The sequence below is a fragment of the Fukomys damarensis genome, unplaced genomic scaffold, assembly GCF_012274545.1.
Source record: "Fukomys damarensis isolate Sample0158 unplaced genomic scaffold, DMR_v1.0_HiC HiC_scaffold_33, whole genome shotgun sequence".
In the NCBI taxonomy this organism is placed as follows: Eukaryota; Metazoa; Chordata; class Mammalia; order Rodentia; family Bathyergidae; genus Fukomys; species Fukomys damarensis.
In genome coordinates this window covers 10107233-10116058 of record NW_022900945.1, presented here as the reverse complement: position 1 = coordinate 10116058, position 8826 = coordinate 10107233, and positions in this window count along the sequence as shown.

The window sequence follows — 8826 nt, the reverse complement described above, 5'->3', positions numbered from 1 at the left end:
GGAAGGCTTGTTGCCTGGATGGTATGAAGGGGAAATGGAGAAGGATGAACATGCTTCTGTTTCTTTGGAGGAGCTCCAATCTTTGCCTTCTCCTTGGACGTCATCTCCTGGCTTCCAGCTTCCATCTTCAGCTTTTGGTGCAGATCCTAAAATTTGGTTAATATATTATATAAATATATCAATTATTAATATATTAGTATGTCATTGTATTAATAATATTGACATATATCAATACATGTATTAATATATTAATTATCTTAATATCTATTGTGTTATGTGTTAATATATTATAATATAGTGTATATAATAAATATATAAAGTGTATTATATATTATAATAAATAATATTAATTGGCTGCTATATCATTATATAATAGCCTTCTTTGTTTCTTTTAACTATCTTTAATTTAATGTCTATTTTTTTCTTTTCAGTACATGGCTATTCTCGCTCTCTTTTGGATGCTATTTTCATGGAATACCTTATTCCATCTCTTCATTTCATTCTATGACTATTTTTAGAGGTGAAGTAAGTTTCTTTTTGGCAATGTGTGATTGTTCTTTCTCTTTTGTTCATGTGTTACTCTGTGTCTTTCAGTTGAAGAATTTAATCCATTTATATTTAAGGTAATAACGGATAAAGTCTGAGAACTACCATTTTAATATTGAATTTCTACTTTATAATTTTTTTTTTGCATCTTTATCCCTTACAGTTTTCCTTTGTGGTTAAGGGAGTTTCTTTAATAGTTATTTTTATTGTTCCTTATTCCTTTTAGTGTGTCTATTACAGATTTTACTTTGTGGTTACCATGAAGCCTATGAAAAATCTATTCTGATTATGACAAACTTTCTTGAAATGATAGCGATTTAATGTTGATCATGACTTAGGAAAAGAAACAAAAAAGATTAAAAACTAAAAAAATCCTTTACATTGCATTTCATACCTCCTCACCGTTTGCATTTTAATGTCCTATTTTACTTGTTTATATATCTCCTGTACTATATTAGTGCAGTTATTAATTTTAATTGTTTTTTTAGTTTTCGTACTAATGGTATGAATGGGTTAAGTGCCACATTTATAACATTGGATATTCTGAATTTGTTGGTATGGTTATTCTTGCCAGTGAGTTTAATACTTTCTGATATTTTCTTCTTACTTGTTAGTATCTTTTTTCAGTTCATTATAAAGAATTTCTTTTATAATTTCTTGCAGGATAAATATTTTTAATCATTAAGTGTATTGGTGCAATTTAGATATACATCATGATCACATTCATCATATGGAATTTGTACCTGTACATGATATAACTCGATTCATATCATAAATCTTATGGTTAGAAATTCTGTCAGCTTTTTTTTTTTTTTTTTGGTCTGAGATTGTGTTAGTCAGTTTTTCATTGCTGAAGCAAAATGACTGAGATAACTTAAAGGAGTAAAGATCTACTTTGGCTTACAGCTTTGGCGGTTTCAGTCTGTGGTCAGGGGCTCCATTATTTTAGTCATGTAGCCAGGCAGAAAACATCATGGTGGAGGAAAGCTATTCACTTTGTGGCAGCCAGGAAACAGAGAAGGGGAGAGCCAGAAAGAGAGGGAGGAGCTGAGGGGCTGGACACAAGATGCACCATTCAAAGGTATGCTCCCAGTGACTTCCTTTCTCCAATGAAGCTCCTCCGCTTAATAGTCCCTTTGGGGCTGAGCTCATCAATGGGTAAATTCAGGGCCTGTAGGCCAGGCTGGCCTTGAACTCATGGTCATCCTTCTGCCTCAGCCTCCCGAGTGTTGGGGTTACAGGCACACACCACTATTCTCAGGTTTTACAGTAAATTCATTAATGGGATTAGTACTTTCATGATCCAGTCTTCTTCCCAGAGTTCCACTTCTGAACCCATGACCCTTTTAGGGTGCAATTTTTGATCCAAGCCATAACAAGGCTTGCCTTTATTTCCCTTTTATATTTATAGGCCATCTTTGCTGATTACAGTATCATTGATTCACTGTTTTTCCTTTTTAGTACTGTGAAACTTTCATCTCCAGACCTGCAAGATTTTTGCTGAGTCTATAGTCTTTGCTGAGAGTCTACACCCTTCTTTGTTGTTACTTTCTCTTACTACAATGAGAATCCTACTCTCTTTATCCTTAAATTTTAAGAGCTTGATTTTATAGCTTGGAGTAGATTTGGTTAAGTCAAATTTGAATGGTGGCCTCTCACCCTCTCTACCCAAATATTTGCATCTTTCTCTAAACTCGAAATGTTTTCTGTTATCTTTTTGATAATTTTTCTATATCGTCTCATTCTCAAGCCCCTTTCATGCTCTAATAAGTTGAATACGTGCTATTTTAATTCTGTGCCAAATTTCCACAAACTTTTTTTTTTCTTCACCTGGTTATTTTCAAATAGCTCACTAATTCTTTCCTCTGTTCAGTCTCTTTTGCTATTGATACTCTGTATTATGTTTTAAAATTTTCTCATTGTACTTTGCAGCATACAGATTTCTGTTTGGTTTTTAGAAATTACTTCTCTCTCTCGGTTGTTTTTATCTATTTGTATTTCCAGTTGTTTCTCTGTATTCTCTCAAAGCTCCTTGAGTTTCCTTTGAAACAGCTAGATCGAATTCTCCATCTGAGAGTTTCCAGATATCACTGGCCTTATGCTCAGTTTCTGGTGTATTATTTTTTGATTATGTGAGGTCTTGAGCCCCTGAAGCTTTGTTCACTTGCTAGCATCTGACATCATCTGCACACTGAAGGATTAGGAATTAATTCCAGGCTTTGTCATCTGCTTTGTTTGTCTTGTCCTTCCAGAAATGCTAAGGAGTCTGCTCATTTTTTCCTTGGCCTGTGGATCCTTCCATTATTTCATCACTAAATAACACCATAGATTCAGGTGTGTGGCACATTAGCTGTTGTGTTGTCACTGTTTCAACATTAGAGGGCAGTCTGAACTGAATTTTCCCCCCAAATCTCCAGTTGGTGTGTTGATCAAATAGAACTGTGGGAGTGCCTAAGAAGGGTAGTCCACCCATACCAGCCTCCATATGGAGCTGGGAGGCCCTGATGGCTTCTATACAGTTGTCAACCCATATTCAAGCACTGCAGAAATCTGCCCAGCCCTGGACTTCACCATGAAGAGGCCAGACCGCGTGCTGTGCACTGACTTGATATCTACCTAACCTTTTCTTCCTCTTAGCAGCCAGTTATACATGTTGTGCCATCTAATGTTAGGGAAGGAATGGGGTGGGCAGTAGACCCGTGGCCACTAATGCTACAAATGGCTCACACCCAAAGCCCATAGTCCACGGAGATGGCAAAGCTCTGGGGAAGGACCAAGGCTCATGCTACTATGAACTGGGGTGAACCCATGGCCTGAGATGCTGCAACCAGCCACAGAGATAGTGCTGACTGGGATCAAAGTGAATGAATGAATGGATGTGAATAAAAGGCTTCCAGTTTCCACTTGGCACTTTGGAAGGCTTTGAGGCTCCACCTCTGAGGACTGGTCTGAGCATGGGGACTGTCCGGAACAGCTAAGTGTTAGGTTTAACCAGATTATGAGTTCCAAGACACAGCTCTGTGTTCACTTTCCTGGCCTGCTCTCCCAGTGGGAGGACTTCTTGTTCCTTGTTCTATTGCCTGTGGTTAGGGAAAAGGCAGTAAAGCCAGTCCTTTTGCCAGCTGGCAAAGAAGGGTCCAATGGCTTTGTTTGTGGGTGTTGGCCTAGAGGGCAGAGGTTGTGCAGCTTTGTCTGGCCCTGGACTTCTCCGGGGGTGGTCGTCATATCTGTTTCCAAGTCTAACACCTGGAGTTTGCCCCAGGCAAACAGCATCTGTGTCTACAAAGGATACTTGGAGTTGGGGTAGGGATGATGTAGATGATCCTTTCTTCCTGTCTTCTCGACACCTTTTCTTATACTATACTAATCAGGCACTGTGTCTCTCATCTGGCTTCCTTAGTTCTTGGGAGGGTTTCTTGCAGCCTTTATAGCTGCTTCAATTGGTTTGTCAATGAGAAGATAGTCATCTTACTCAGCTACCATCTTGCTCCAATCTTGCTTTCTTACGATGTCCATAATTTTATATTATTCACGTAATAGTGACCATATAAAGAGACTTGGAAAGTGTTCCCTGTGCTTCTGTTTTTATAAAGACAAATTTTAAAGGATTACCCTTAAGTATTTTGGAAATATTTAGTAGAATTGGTCCAAAGAATTCAGCCAGACGAACCTGGGCTTTATATTGTAGGAAAATTTAAAATTATGAATTCACTCTCCTTACTTACTATAGTTTTTTCTATTTCTTTCTGAATCAGTTTTAGTAGTTTGTCTTTCTAGACATTTTTCTGTTTTATGATTTTTTTTTTTAGATTTTTGTTATACATTTGTTCCTAGTATTCTACTTTAATCCTTTTTATTTCTGTAAGGTTGGTAGTATTGTTCTTTTCTACATTCCTAACTTTATTGTTTTTGCATTGGTCAGTCTAGCTAAAAACTTATTAATAATGTTGATCCTTTAAAGTTTCAAGTTCTGGTTTTGCTAATTTTCTTTATTCTCCATTTCATTTGTATCACCTGTTGATTCTAAATCTTCCTCTAATTATTGCTTTAGCTGCATCCTGTAAATTTTGGTATAATGTTATTGTTTTTAATTAATCTTACAATAGTTTCTAATTTCCTTTTTGATTTCTTTTTTGACCCACTGAATAGTTATCACTGTGTGTTTGTGTATTTATGAATTTCCCACATTTCCTTTGTTTATTGTTTTCTACTTTTATTATACTGTAGTCAGCATATTTTATATGAATTTAATAATGTAAAATTTATTAAAACTTGTTTTATTGCTTAGCAAATGGCTTATTCTTGAGAATTTCCACGTTGCTTGACAAGAGTGGGTATTCTATTCTTGCTTAGTGGCTTGTTCTACAAGATATCTTTTAGGTCTACTTGGTTTATACTATATTCAAATCTTCTTTTAACTTGCATATCTTCTGTCTAGTTGTTCTATTCATTATTGACATTGGGATATTGAAGTCCCCAACTTTGTATTATTCTGTATTCATTTTTTTCTCTTCAATTCTGCAAGTCCGTGTTTCTTAAGAACATGCATATTTACAATTGTTACATCTTCCTGAGGGATTGGCTTTCTTTTATGTCTTTGGTTTTTCATATATTGACTATGATGTGCCTAAATGTGTATCTCCCCAAGTTTATCTTACTTTGAGTTTCTTGGGTGCATAGATTAATGTTTTCCATTAAGTTTGGAAGTTTTGGAAATTTTTCTGAAATGTTCTTTTGGTCTCTGATCCCTCCTCCACTCCCTATCTCGGTACACTTGATAGCAGTTGTCTTATCAGTCTCCGCGGTTCTGTTCATTTTTCTTCATTCTTATGGTCTGGATACTTTCAGACCATCTTTCAAGTTTTCTGACATTTTCTTTTGCTAATCTTCTCATTATTCTGTTGAGACCTTTCAGTGGATTCTAAAATTTTAGTTATACTTTTTAACCCAGAATTTGTATTAGCTTCTCTATAATTTCTACTTTTTTCTGGTATTATTTGCTTCTTATATTTTTAAGACACTATAACTTTAGACACATTTATGTTTCATCTCTTTTCTCATAAGGTCTTATTTGAAGTCCTTGTTCAATAAATACATCTAAATTTCCTCAGTCATAGTTTATATTGATTGATTTTTTTCCTCCTCTGTGAATCATACTTTGCTGTTTCTTTCCAAGTCTAATAATTTTTGTTATGTTTAAAAATTCGATGTAATGGATAATTCTTAATTTCAGACCCTATCCTCTTTAAGATGTGTTGTTTTTGTTTCTGTTAAGTGATTTTTGGGGTTAATTCTGAAATGCCTGTTTTTTGTTGTACATGGCTGTTCAAATCTCTGTTCAGTTGACTTAAAGGTCTGTGAGACTCAGTGCTTATTTTCTTTTTTTTCATACACACTTCTCCGACTGCTGCAGCCCTTAGTTGATTTGAATGTTCTGAAAAATGTTGCTTTTACTGTTTTGGAGGACTGAATTTTCTGAGGTCTTCATCCTTTCCTGAGGGTTTTATTTTGTCATTCTGGAAAAGCTTCTTCTTGCATTATTTTCCTATCCTCTCACCAAGATCAATTAAAAAATATCTCCCTTCTCTGGACCCCAAGTATCTAGCCCTACTTGCTTCACATAAGTTTAAACACTGTTGAAGTCTGTAGAGATGAATTACAAGTTAGTCTTGTAAGCAAAGAATTCTATTTTGAATTCATTTTTATGACATTGTTCAAGGATAATTAATGTATATCATTAGAAACAATATTAGACCTGTATCTTGAGTCTATTTTTCCCATCTGCTCAATTTCTCCCTAATGTAAATATGCCTTCTTCAACCTTACCGTCCATCTTATAGAGATAATAAAAAAGTGTAACGGCCACTACTTGTTAAACATTTTATTAAGTGTATCATATACAGTAGTCATTTGATCATCACAATAACTTTTTAAGGTTGGTATATTTGTTAGCTCAGTTTTACAGCAAAGGACACTGAACATAACTTGTCTAAGGTCACCTAGCTAGTAAGCAGCTGCAGTTCAAACCCTGAGTCTCATTGCAGAGAACACATGGCTGCGTTCTGTTGCTCTCTGCCTTACAGAGGTGTGGGAAACAGCAGAGCCTTGAATGTGGAAGCTCCAAAGGTCCTTCTCCTGGAGAAATCCTTGTCGTGATAAATATATACTGCCTTTCACTTGTGTGCATTTTTTCTCTAGTACTGATATGGGAAGTACTTGTAGATACTGTGCCAATTACAGAAGGAAATAATCGATATAGAATGATAGACTCAAACGTCAATGATAAATTATTTTTGTGATTTAAAATATGAAGCAAGAAGAGGGTATTGTAACTTACAGTATTTCTATAGGGAAGATTAATATGATGATTGGATAAAGAAGAATTGAAATTCTAATTATATTCCTTTTGCATAATAGTAGGTTAGATGTGAAACAGGAAATTTTTATAGACAATTAAAAAATTAAGGTAGGTATGTTTTTCTCTCCCTCCTTTCTTCTCTCACTCTTTCTTCTTCTCTCTGGCCTTCCCTCCCTACCTCTCTTTCCCCAGCCATTTGGGCTGAAAGTGGCTGACCTTAGAGCACGGGGGCCACAACTGTTCCTGTATCAGAAAGAAATAATCGAATTCAGGCTCCCCCAAAACAACCCTGCACAGCTGCCTTCCATCAGCGCTGCAGTCACCTAACTGTGCCAGAGGATTAGCTGCTGTGGACAGCCAGGTTATTGGATCAACATTTTCTGACTTGCCATGTGGTTCAGGCTTTATCTCACTGAGCCAGAGTTAACCACAGATTTTTCCTCTGGGCTTCCTGCCAGCCTTTGAACCCTGGAGGCGTAGACTTTGGAAGCATTCACCCATCTGCACAAGTTTTTCTGCTGCACATTTTAATAATTATTATGCAGAGGTATGGGCTCAAAAGGAGGGAGGGTGTAGTTATGGCAAAATGGTGAGGACTACTAACTTTGGGAAGAAGTCAATTTGGATTTGAATTCTGATTTCAACATTTCTGACCTAGGCAACTATTTTACTCTTCTATAAAATGGGCTTGATACCTTTCTCATAGGTTGTAAAAGTGTTTAAACCAGTTAGTACATAAAAAAAGTTTGACAAAGTATTTGGAAAAGAGCAAGTCTTTTGTTAATTTTAAGGCTCTGTGGTATCATAATGGTTTTTCTGAAAAGTGCAAAAAAATCCAATTTGGTTCTGGGAAATATAACATTTTCTAATAAGTTAACAAATAGCACTCATTATGTCGTTTCAGATAACAGTAATTCCAGTGCATGAATTGTAACATCTGAAATCTTGCTCATGGCAACTTTTATTCACATAACCATGCAATAAAATCTTAATATGTGTTACAATTCGGTGCTGGGAGGTACACAGCACACTTCTTGTCCCAGCAGTTGTAATCTCTGTGAAGAGCCAATTAGCTCACACATGGTGTCCTTCTGTCTCCAAATGTAGAACAACACTTTCATGTTACATTGGCTTGACACACATATGTCTTTTGGGATCTTAATCATTTAGAGAAATTCCATTGAGTCTCTACCAATACTATCATATGAGTCTAATTATATCACTTTTGTTTGTCCTGCAGTGAAAAGCGCCACAATATTTTCTAAGATATCAAAATATTTCTTATTTCTATTGAGACATTCTGGCTAGTGACAAGCTTTTAATTTTCCCTTCTAGTTTTTTGAAACCTGTAACAGGCACTTCTGCTTTTGGATAGGTTTGCTGATGACATACAATCCAACCGTTTTTTTCTCCTGATACTAGCAACCCGACCTAGACCTCACAAATGTTAGGTGAGTGCTCTACCACTGAGCTACATCCCCAACCCAATTTTTTTTTAGTTTTATTGAGTTTATTGGTACATTTTAGGGATACAGTGCAGTTACATTCATTGTTGGGATCGTGTACCTCTACATGACAAGTCTTGATTCTCATTTTTTCCCCTTACCTCTGCCCTCCCTTCACCCCCTCCTCCCCTCCCCATCTACAAACACTTTATTTTCATCTTTTCATTCTCTCACATTTATTTCTTTTCCCTTTTTGTTCTTCCCCTAAGCATCACACCTTCCCTACACCTTTAGCTCCTTTCTTCCCATTTCTAAATGTCAGTAATCTTATTAGAATCTTATGCATTGTTGCAGATTATTCACACCAGGGAAAACTATTTGGTATTTACACATGTGTGACTTATTTATTTCCCTTAGGAGTATATCTTCAATATGTATCCATTTTCCTATGAATGAATCTATTCTCTCGCTCTTTAT